The following is a 10,936-nucleotide window of genomic DNA, read 5'->3' as shown; positions in this document are numbered from 1 at the left end:
TAGCCACTCTGCTTTGGAGTGACTTCTCCTGAACCCTCACTATATGAGGGTTCACTTGTTGCATGATCGAGTACTTTTAAAGCATTCTGGAGCTATGCACTTCTGTCAGGGCATGGCTATAGAACACTTTCAAGGGGCAATCATGACTAAAGGCAGTGACAAGAGACATTTTGTGGCCAGCCAGCTTATGAATTTTTGTTCCCAAGCCTTTTAAAGGTGTTTGATAGATTTCCCTGGAGCATGAGGATAGTAAGGTCAGAGCAGAAGGGGTTGTTCTGTGAGAAATATGCTCCTAGTGGTGTATGTGTCTCTTCCCTTTATTTATTTATTTTTTGGTGAGAGTTCATTCTGGTGTGTTGATCCTGTTTAGCTTCACCCACATAGTTGCCATGGGAGCACTTAATCCATTGGATCAGGTATATCATATTTTAGGAAAGAGGTGTATAGAAACAATGGATTCTGATTTTTTTTTATGGGGGGTATTGATTATGGCAGTGGAGATGTGCTGACGTGTTAAGCATTTCTTGTCAAGGCACAGCTCTGTTCCATTTACTGTCCATTTGGCAGTAGAGGAGAGTTTGCTTCTGATGATGAGTTGGGCAAGGTTAGAGAGCTGTTTGAAAGCCAGGAGCCCTTGGAGGTGTTAGGAATATTTCTCTCAAGGTCTGATTGTTGTTGTGTGTAGGCTGTAGTTGTTTGGTGATTCTCCTGACTGGTTCCAGTGTGGAACAGTAGGTGATCATCAGGCGTGTGCAGTTTCAGGAGGCTTTTTTGGTACTGTAATAGGTTGTTGTGGGGTATCAGGATAGCTCTTTCAAATATACGGTCTATTGCTCTACTGGAGTGTTGTGTTGTATAAAGGCAGATTTTAGGCTCATCAGGTGAACATTATGAATATCCTCCTCCAAGCACATGTGGTGGTATCGGAGGGCCTAGCTGCAGATTACAGTTTTTTTGGTATACTTGGGATGATTACCACAATTCATATCCAGGATAGCATCCTATAAAGCACTGTATACAGAAAACACACAAACCACCTAACCTAGATTTTTTTCAAGCTGAAGTGACCTTGCTTCACTCAGGACCAAGATCACTGGCTTGTCCTGGAAAGAAAGGCATCCTATACATGTGTTTGGGGGGGAAGGGGGATTAATTAAAGCAGTTCCTACACAACAACTCTAATTAAAATGGCTCACCAACACATGTAGTAAGCCCCTGTGCATTTCAAAACAGCTGTGGGACACTTTATCTACAGCTCATACAACAAAGTTTATATAAAGCTTCCCCATGGCCATTTTGAAATACACGGGGGCTTAATACATGTGACGGTGAGGCAGCAGTGGAGTGTTCTAATTAAAACACAGAGCAATGCTCCAATGAGTTAAATTAGAAGGTGAACAAGCATATCTATAGGCACCCACTGCTACTAAGTGCTTCTGAGAGTATCTTTTGTTGCCTCAGCCTTAACTTACTGTCTGATGCTATTCTCAGAAGTGAACTGCCTTTTAAGGATGCTGCATGTAGCAGGGGATACTGCAGATCTTTTTGCTTTGGGCCAGCTGTCACAAACGCACAATATGTCGAGGTGCTTGTGGAATGTTATTTCTTTAATTTGTTTTACTGACGTGGCATGTTTGATCTCTACATATAGGTAGCATCAAGCTGTATTTTGCTTTATCATCCTTAAGTTTATACACATTGTGGTATTTAATATAAGTGTATTTCTTATATGATATAGTAGAACCAGGATTGCATAACATGATAATAAGTTTTAGAGGTTACTTCTTAAATAATGGGTTTTATACCTCAGAGAAGATCAACATGTGAAAGGCTGAAAAAAGTAAATCACTGAGGATTATATGGGCAAGGTTAATGGCCAATCATGAGACAGTCTTTTCCAGACAATGATGCATTTACATGTTACAAGGACATGAATAACACCTGGCTATTCAGGAAAGGATATTTCTCACAGTTAAGTGAGAGATGGTATCCTAAGGATATGTCTGAAAGGATGCATGTATTTTCCTGGTCATAATTAGATCAGGAAATACTTCTGGTCTGGTAAATAAAACACACCCTTTAGGAGACAGTCAATTATATGCATAGTATGGATCCCACCCCCCCCAAGAACCCAATGCATAATACATGTAAATAGCCAAATAAGAAACCATACTTAAGCCATGCCATAACAGCAAGTGTTTTTCTTTAGTTTCCCTGAGCATGAGGAATACCACAGCCAGCCAGCTGGGTATTCTAGCTACAGGAGAAGCGGCAGAGATCCTAACAGCAAGATCAGAGGCAGGAGCTGCAGTCTAACCTGCTGAGCTGAGTAGCAGCTGCATTTTTAGGCATGGGCAGATCTAGGATTTTGAAAAGAGGGGTACAGATGATGTGGTACATCATCACATAACACAATGCATATTTTTATCAAGTTAAAAAAAACTACAAGCTTTACTAATAAGTTAGTGGCTTAGGGATATAGTATTCAGTTTAAGATCAGAACAAAAGCAAATTTAAAATTTACTATGTCATATATTACGTATAAAAAACAACAAACTGTGCAAAAAATCATAAAAATGTTGTTTCAGTAGTCCTGTAGTCATTAGAATTAAATAGGCATCTCTTTCTCAGATTTATAAAACAAAATCCAGCCTTCTTGAGCATCTCAAAAGTGCATCCAGTGCTGCACTGAAAGCTATTTCCACACCCGAGTTAATGTTTTTAGCTAGAGTTAAAAACAGTCTGTAGTGCTGTGAAATAGGAGCTACATTAGCAGCAGCAGCAGCTAACAGACAGCAGAACTGCAGAAGAAAGGACAGCTTAATTAGTGGAACATTAGACCATTAAAAAGGGAAGAGGGTTGTTAACACCTTTTGGCAAGAGTTTAGAAGGAATCAAGCAGAGTAGAATGAGCTATGAAGTCAGTTGTCTCCATCACTGCTGCCTGAATAGAAATGCTGCTACCACAATAAAAGTCAGATTATTATTCTGATATTTCCTTTTGTTTGTTTATTCTCATCTCTTTTTCTGTATCTCAATGTTTGGCTACTGATTTAATATTTTTGCTCTAGCTTTTATAATAAATATTTTATTATCTTTTATAAATTATAACATACTATTGTCAGTGATAAGTATGACTTCAAAGCATTTGACCATACAATCAGGCCTCTTCTCAGAAAGAGGAGAAGCTACAGTTTCTGAGTGCATGACCAGATAAGGGTGATATTTCTCTGCCTGGCAAAATCCCGTCTACAAAAGAGTTGGCAAAGCTTAGATGAGGCAGGTAAAGCTGAGGTGCCATAGGTCAGGGAGGTGACCTTTGGAGCAGTTTAGTTTGTTCCTAGTGGTCAAGCAGCAGATGGCAGAGAGGGGTTTGGGGATGAAGGATATCCCTGAAGGTGTGGGAATGCTCCAGAAACATGGTTTCAAAGGTGCATTAGACAAAATCTGGGGTCACTGTGTCACACCAGCCCATCACACACTTGGGAGAGATACCTGTGCAGGGTAGAGCTGATGAGTCTTCCTTAATTTGGCTAATTAGTGATCATGTATTTTTCAATCTTTTCTGTTCTTTTATTGCAAGGCTTCTACTTTATAAGTTTGCAGAAGAATTAACTGAAGATGATGTTGTTAAATGTAAAATTCCTGCTGCCGACCTGGATAGCAAAAAAACAAACTCCAGAACAGCACAGTAAGTGTACATGAACTTGACATTTCTGTATGTAATAATCCCAGTCTTTTTCTTTTTCAGAGAAGGAGGGGTTCAGAGGGAATGGAAAAATAAGCATGTAGCCGTGAGCTGGACTCCATTCCAGAAGGACACATCCTTCTCTGTCTTCTGTTCTTAATCATCTTTGGTCTCATTTTCCCCATTCTGTGCATGTGTCCTTGTGCTTGTCCTCTTATTTCCACTTCCCTCTCTTTTCCTCCTACAAGATTCAACCATTTTTAGAATATTATTTTTTTGAAGTGTGCCCAAAAGACTATGGTATAGTCTAGAGGAAAAACCACAGAGTTCACGTGGTCCTTAGTTCTAATCTTCATTCTTCTGAAGTTCTAGAGTGTTATCCTGGGCAAGTCATTTCAGTTTCTGTCCTTTCCTTTAAGTAAGGAACAATAATTACCTTAGGGTCCTGTGTTTGTACAGCGTGTGGAAGATGCCAAGCACTATTAACAAGCACTCTTCCTGATGCCTCTGCCCTTCCTGCATTAAAGCCCTTCCTTAAAGTCCTACTTGTGGCCTGACACCTCTGGGAAAACTGGCAGATTTTCTTACAGGTATAACAAGTAATTAGAAACAATTGTGTTTTATTTATTTGAAGAAGTGAAATGTTTGGTCTGAATTTAAAAAAAGTACAATAGTGAACTAAATGTAATTTAAGGTGGATTTTTAAATCCATCTGTGCAAACCTGAAATGTAAATGTACTAGAGAGAGGTAGACCACACTGATATTACTTTAACTTAATTTGGTAAATTATGGGGTTAAGCTACACTGTCTTATGTGCATGCCCATTAGTAGTTTGTATGCGTTTACCACATCTATAAAATGAACAGCCTTGTGTTGGCTTCATTGGGAAAGGCAGCCAAGTCTCATCTTGACTTTAATTCTCCCCTGAACCTGTCCATAGTGCCAATCTGCACAGGAAACTTGCCTTCCTTTCTGTTTGAAAAATGGCTAATACACTGTGAGTATTACCTAAAACCAATACTGAATAAATGCAACATACTGTATATTTTTTAAAATAAAAGTATTGAAGATCTTCATTGAAATGGAAAAAAATTGGGATAATTAATGATGGTGATTTGAAGGTGCTGAAGGACATTTTACAAATACTTAGATGTGATCTGGTAAAAAATATTAATGCCTATGAAGAAATAAGACGTACAGCACAGCAATTCAGTATCTGCCCGTTTGGTCTCGAACATCCGGTCATGCACTGCGCAGACCCAGATGTTCGAGGGTGTTCATCTATCCGTCCCTGTTGTCCTGCCGGGGTAGATGTCTCTCTCCCAAGTAGTCTTCTCCCCAGTCTCACCTGCCATGACTTTGGATCTCGTTCTAGTGGTGGGGTGACCGACTGTCAGGGTCCTCTGGACGATGGGACAATTGTACGGAGGTCTTCTGCAAGGCTCAACCTCCCCTCTACCTTGATGGGTTCACGATGTCCTTCAGCCGGCTTCCCTGACTGTTGGGGCTCTGTGGATGCTCGCGGGGATGGTTTGATCAGCCTGCTGGGCCTGGCTTTGCCTCCACCCACAGCACCTAACCCCTGCCTTGCCTCCCTCTGGCCACCTACAGTCACAGTCTGCCTACCAACACCAGGCTTTAGATGCCCGAGATCCCTAGTTGGCTATAAACTGGGTCCGGGCTAGACTGCAGGCTATAGCACTCTCCTCCTCCTCACCTCCCCTGCGGGCTCACTGGGCCCGCGGAGGCCCTTCTCGGTATACCTCCCCTCCCCCCTCGTTGGGGAGTCTCTACGCCACTGGGGCCTGGCTTCTGGAGGCCCCGGCACTGTTTATGCCCTTCATCCCCCACCTGGGGTGTCTGTTTGAGCCCTCCGGAGCCCCCAGTGATCCCACCTGGTCTGGCGTCTTGGCGGCTGCTGCTCCCTCCAGCTCCTCGGTAGTAGCCCTCAGCATCTTGCTCCTTCCGGTCTTCAGAGCCGGGTCCTTGATCGGCGCGGGGGGCCACAGCTTCCTCGCTCCCTGTGCCGCCACCAGCAGCGCTATTCCCGCAGCATCCACGCGTATTGGGCAGACCCCCTTTACCCCTCGTAGGAGTTCCGGTCCCTGCAGGTTCCCCCGTTTCCTCGCTAGCGGCTCCTTTCATACCCGCCGCCCGGCTCCTGCCGCCGGCGTTACCCGCTGTCCACAGCTGTATACAGACGCAGCTAACGAGCCGCTTGGGTCCCGCCTCCGGGTCTTCCCCCCGTCCCTCCCCGTGACACAGTAGACTGAGAACCTAGAATCAAAGGAGCTGGAGACAGGAAAGATGTATTAGATAAATTCTACCCCTCAAAAACTAGTGGAAGGCTGTTTTTGACCAATCTAGGTTTAAATATCTTTAAGAAAGAGGCCCTATAAGATGGAGAATAATCCTCAGGGCTATTGTGTGATACTGAACAACTACAATTTTAAAGATCCTAATAATACCTGGAGTGGTGCAGACAAAGATTCTGGTAAATATTTTGTTTGCCAAACTACTGGGGAAGCTTTCTGAGTTGCCCTTTGTCTAAGGGAATGATTTAATTCTGTCTCTTATGGAGAATGGTTGAGCGATGGTATCATCTCTCTTGCCTTTCACAAGCCTCAACTCACTTATTCCCTTCCATTGTTGGTGTGACATGTATGTTGGCCATTACAGAAATGGGCATCCCACTGTATGCCTCCAGTGTATGTATGTCTTCGGTGTAAAATCAAGTGGAGCCAAGATGAATGGAGTTATCATTGTGATGCAGCCAGGCAAAGCAACTCTCCTTATTGCCCAAGGCTGACTTTGCCTTGCTACTGCATTATAAAGGCTTTTTTCCTCTAGGATATTACAGTAAGATGGCTAACTCATGTTTTTTACAGAGAAATAGCTGACTCATCTTTAGTATTTCCCCCCAACTAGTCTACCAATCTCTCAATATTTGTTTTCATTTTCTTGGACAAAAGATGTTAAAATGTGCCTTAAGGAAAGAAAATTTATCTATTCCAGGAAGAAGCTATTATTTACAAAGGGTAGATTTACTGCTCCCTCTTGCTACCTTACCTTGCCACTTGCTGATGTCCCTTTTCTATGGCAATCCTAAAAAGATGACTAACAGAGAGCTATTTTTAAAGTTCCTGAGTTCCCAACTTTCAATTAATTTAATTTATAATCAGCAACTGGAGGATGTATTTAGTCCACCCTGTATGTTAAAAAGGATACTGATCAGGGCAGGCAGCTGCACTTTATGGCAGCAAAGCTCCAGAGAGAGTGACTTTGTTACCTTTATCATTTGCCTTTGAGCCCTTCTTCCTGCAACAACTCCATATATAGCTGAATACACATCCTGCCTTCCTAATAGTGTTTCACAGAAGTGCACAACTCTGGATTTTCACTCTAATGCCTAATACATTTTTTTGTTTCCTAGTTGCCCTCTTTTAAAATTAAGTTAAAAGCTACTTGAGCTGTCTCTATAGGTACTTGCTGTTGTGAAGAAGCCAAATTCTGCCACCCTTGATCCATGTGGAGTTGTTAATTTCCACAGGACAGCTCATATAAGGTCTGTTCCATGTAAGGAGGATAGGATCTAGTCCCAAATATGTATAACTTTATCATCTTATTTTACTAGGAACTTTTCATATGAAGCTTAAATCCCACCTGCAATGTGAAATTGATTAAATAAAATCTTAGCTCTGTTACAATATTTTCTCATGTACAACATGCACCTTTGCCCAAAAAAGTCAGTCCCTCAAAAGAAGGGTGGAAGTATTAAGCACAAAAGTTGGTTTTCTGGTTAGGATAGAAGTGCCCTGCTTTGATTCCTGCTTCACAATGCAGGAGGTGTGGCACTATTTTTCAGGCAGCTGAGGTGGTCAGTTGTTCTTCACTCCAGCGTTCTAACAATTGTCTCTCCTTTTTAATGCTTTTTATGTTCTATTAATCAAACTGACCCTTTTAAGGGAAATTTTGCTGTCTGTTTGTCATGGGCAACTGGTGCCTCCTGAGTCTGGGGTGCCACTGTCAGTAGCGGGGCTGGAGCTGGTGAGTTCCTGCAGGCACCACCATTGGCATCAGCGGCAGCCCTGCCGGGGGTGGGGCATGTGCTCCCTCTGAGCCTCCCCTACACAGTGCCTATGCTGTTAGTTGTTTCTGGTCTTTCGTCCTCTATTTCATAGCCTTGGAGACTCTTTAGATCAGGGATTGTCAACTGGGGGTATATGTACCCCGAGGGGTACTTGGAAAGGGGCTAGGGGTATGTGCAGGCAGGTGGGGATGGAGTGCCACCATGCACCACCCTGTACTGCTGCCTCCCAGGAGCAGAGCTGGGGCTGTCGGGGGTGAGGGCAGCAGTTCTGCTCTGTGGGCCGCACAAAGGTGCCACCCAGCTGGCTGGATGCGGAGGTGGGGAACTCACACACAGCCACCGCTGCCAACATCCACTACCCCATGCCACTGCTGCTGCATGCAAGTCCCCTACCTCCTGCTCCTGGTCCAGCTGCTGCTACCTCCCTCCACCCCACTCCACCAGAAGTGTACCTAGAAGGGGGTACACTCCTTAAAAAAGGTTGAAAACCCCTGCTTTAGATTTTAGATCTACACATAGAGACCAGTCTTCAGCAACAGCTAGGGGTTCAGCTTTAGTTAAACAGTAAAAAGAGAGTGAGTAAGTTAAAGATTAGGCACTGTTACTGCTCTATACAGCCATAACTCTGAAAAAATATTTTTTCTTCATTTTTGCTTTTCAAAAACAAGGTGCGTGTTTTATTCTGGGGTAAGTTATATGAGATGAAATACAGTATTTTGCAATAAGTAATAAGTAAGATCGGGTCACAAAATGCTTAGACTCAGGAGTCGAGGTACATGTCATCTACCTAGACTTTAAGAAGGCCTTTGATACAGTATCTAATTCTGTTCTCATAAATAAACTGACAGGCTGTGATGCAGATGATTACGTGGTCAGGTGGGTGGCAAATTGGCTTAGGGGTTGCACCCAGAGAGTGGTGGTGGACGGTCGATATCGACCTGGAAAGATGTGGGCAGTGGAGTCCCGCAAGGCTCAGTCCTTGAACCGGTGCTGTTCAGTGTCTTCATCAGTGACTTGGACAAGGCCGTGGAGAGCATCCTGTCCAAGTTCGCAGATGATACCAAATTATGGGGCAAAGTTAAAACACCAGAGGGTAGGAAATGGATCCAGGCGGATCTGGACAGTTTGGAAAAATGGGCAGAACAAAATAGGCTGCAGTTCAACAATGACAAGTGCGAAGTGGTGCACCTGGGCAAAAAGAACCACCAACACACTTACAGGCTGGAGGATGACCCTCTCAGCAGTGCAGGAGCGGAAAGGGATCTTGGACTCATAGTTGACTCCAAGATGAACATGAGTCATCAGTGTGATGAAGGGATCAACAAGGCTAAGCACACTTTATCATGCATTAGCAGATGCATGATAAACAGTTCTAGGGAGGTGATGGTTCCCCTCTGTGCGGCACTGGTCAGGCCGCAGCTGGAGTACTGCGTCCCAGTTTGGGTGCTATGCTTCAAGATGGATGCGGAGAATCTTGAGAGGGCTCAGGGGAGGGCCACTCATATGGTCAGAGGTCTGCAGGCAAGGCCCTACATGGAGAAACTGAGGGACCTGAATCTCTTCAGCCTTTGCAAGAGAAGGCTGAGAGGAGATCTTGTGGCTGCCTATAAATTCATCAGGGGAGGGCAACAGGGAATAGGAGATGTTCTATTTACTAGGGCACCCTCTGGAGTAACTAGATACAATGGCCATAAATTGACAGAGAGCAGATTTAGGTTGGACATTAGAAAGAACTTCTTCACAGCAAGGGTTGCCAGAATCTGGAATGGGCTTCCAAAGGAGGTAATGCTCTCCCCTACCTTGAGGGTCTTCAAGAGGAGACTGGACAAGCACCTAGCTGGGGTCATCTGACCCCGAAGCTTTCTCCTGCCCAGAGCAGAGGGTCGGACTCAATGACCTACTGAGGTTCCTTTTGATCCTACCACCTATGAGTCTACAGAAACAATCACCAGATTGGGAGTCAGGTGTGAATTCTCCCCATCTTGGTCACACTAGTCAGGATCTCAAAGGCTTTGGGATCTTTTCCTATGGCATGTGGAACATTCACCGGCAGGGATCACCTGGCCATATTTCAATTTGCTGTCCATGTCTAGCATTTGTGGTGCCTCAGTTGCTTTCCTTTTTAACTGCTCATGACAGCTAGCTTAATCTAAATGAAGTCTTGTGACTAGACACAGGACCAGCCATGTCAGACTCAATGGTTAATGCCATACAGTAGGGCAATCTAAATGATCTAATAGTTCCTGGTGGCCTTGTACTCTACAAAGCCTTCAACAAATTATAAACCACATGTGACAAAGCCCCCATTTACAAGACAAGGCCAAACAAATAATAAAAATTAAAAGCAAAAACAGGAAACCTGAGATGGCTTGGAAGCACAAGTTTAATTGGATGCCTATCTTGCTGGGATCATTTGATCTCAACTGATCTCCTGCCCATTGGTCAGGGGGTGAACCAAATGATCTTGCGAGGTCCCTTCCAGCCCTAATGTCTACAAAATCTATGACATTGCTAAGGATATTAAACCTGCTTTTGTTTTGTCCAGTATGATGTTTAACCCAGTTGTGTAAGTAGTAAATACAAAATTATAATTCTCTTGGAGCAGCTATAAGGTGCAAGTCCTCTTGTTGTTCCAAGAGGAAGGTGCAAGTCCTCTTGTTGTTCCAAGAGGACTAGCAGTCTGAGGAACTATAAGGTGGGCTTATTGATGGGATCACAAGACTTCCCTAACTGCCTAATAGCTGTATCTAATTCTCTGATGTGATAATGAAAGTGCAAGCATCTTTCTTCATTACTGTTTGTGTTGAATGAGGCTGCCTCTTTCTCCATCTAGATGCAGACAGAAATACATTTATTGTATAATCAGCCCCTTGAAAGTGTTCTACAGTAGGGCTGTGCAAAGCTTCAGTCCCTGATTTAATTCAGCGAAGATACGGCCCAATTCAGTGGCCAAATCTCCAAATCCGAATCGAATCAGAGGACCCTTTAATCTCTCCAAATTGATTCAGAGAGATTTGGACAGATTTAATAGATTTCATAGATTTCATAGACATTAGGGCTGGAAGGGACCTCGGGAGATCATCCAGTCCAGCCCCCTGCCCAAAGGGCAGGAAGTCAGCTGGGGTCATAGGATCCCAGCAAGATAAGCATCCAATTT

At 43.7% G+C, this 10,936-nt stretch overlaps 1 pseudogene; it reads left to right on the top strand.

The window, feature by feature from the left end:
- The window catches only part of LOC109322469, a 23,072-nt pseudogene that overhangs the window by 8,735 nt on the left and 3,401 nt on the right, over positions 1–10,936 (top strand).

Source organism: Crocodylus porosus, unplaced genomic scaffold (assembly GCF_001723895.1).
Source record: "Crocodylus porosus isolate Cpor-Errol unplaced genomic scaffold, CroPor_comp1, whole genome shotgun sequence".
Classification (NCBI taxonomy): Eukaryota; Metazoa; Chordata; order Crocodylia; family Crocodylidae; genus Crocodylus; species Crocodylus porosus.
The sequence above is the reverse complement of the archived record's forward strand: the minus strand, read 5'-3'. Positions and strand labels throughout refer to the sequence as shown.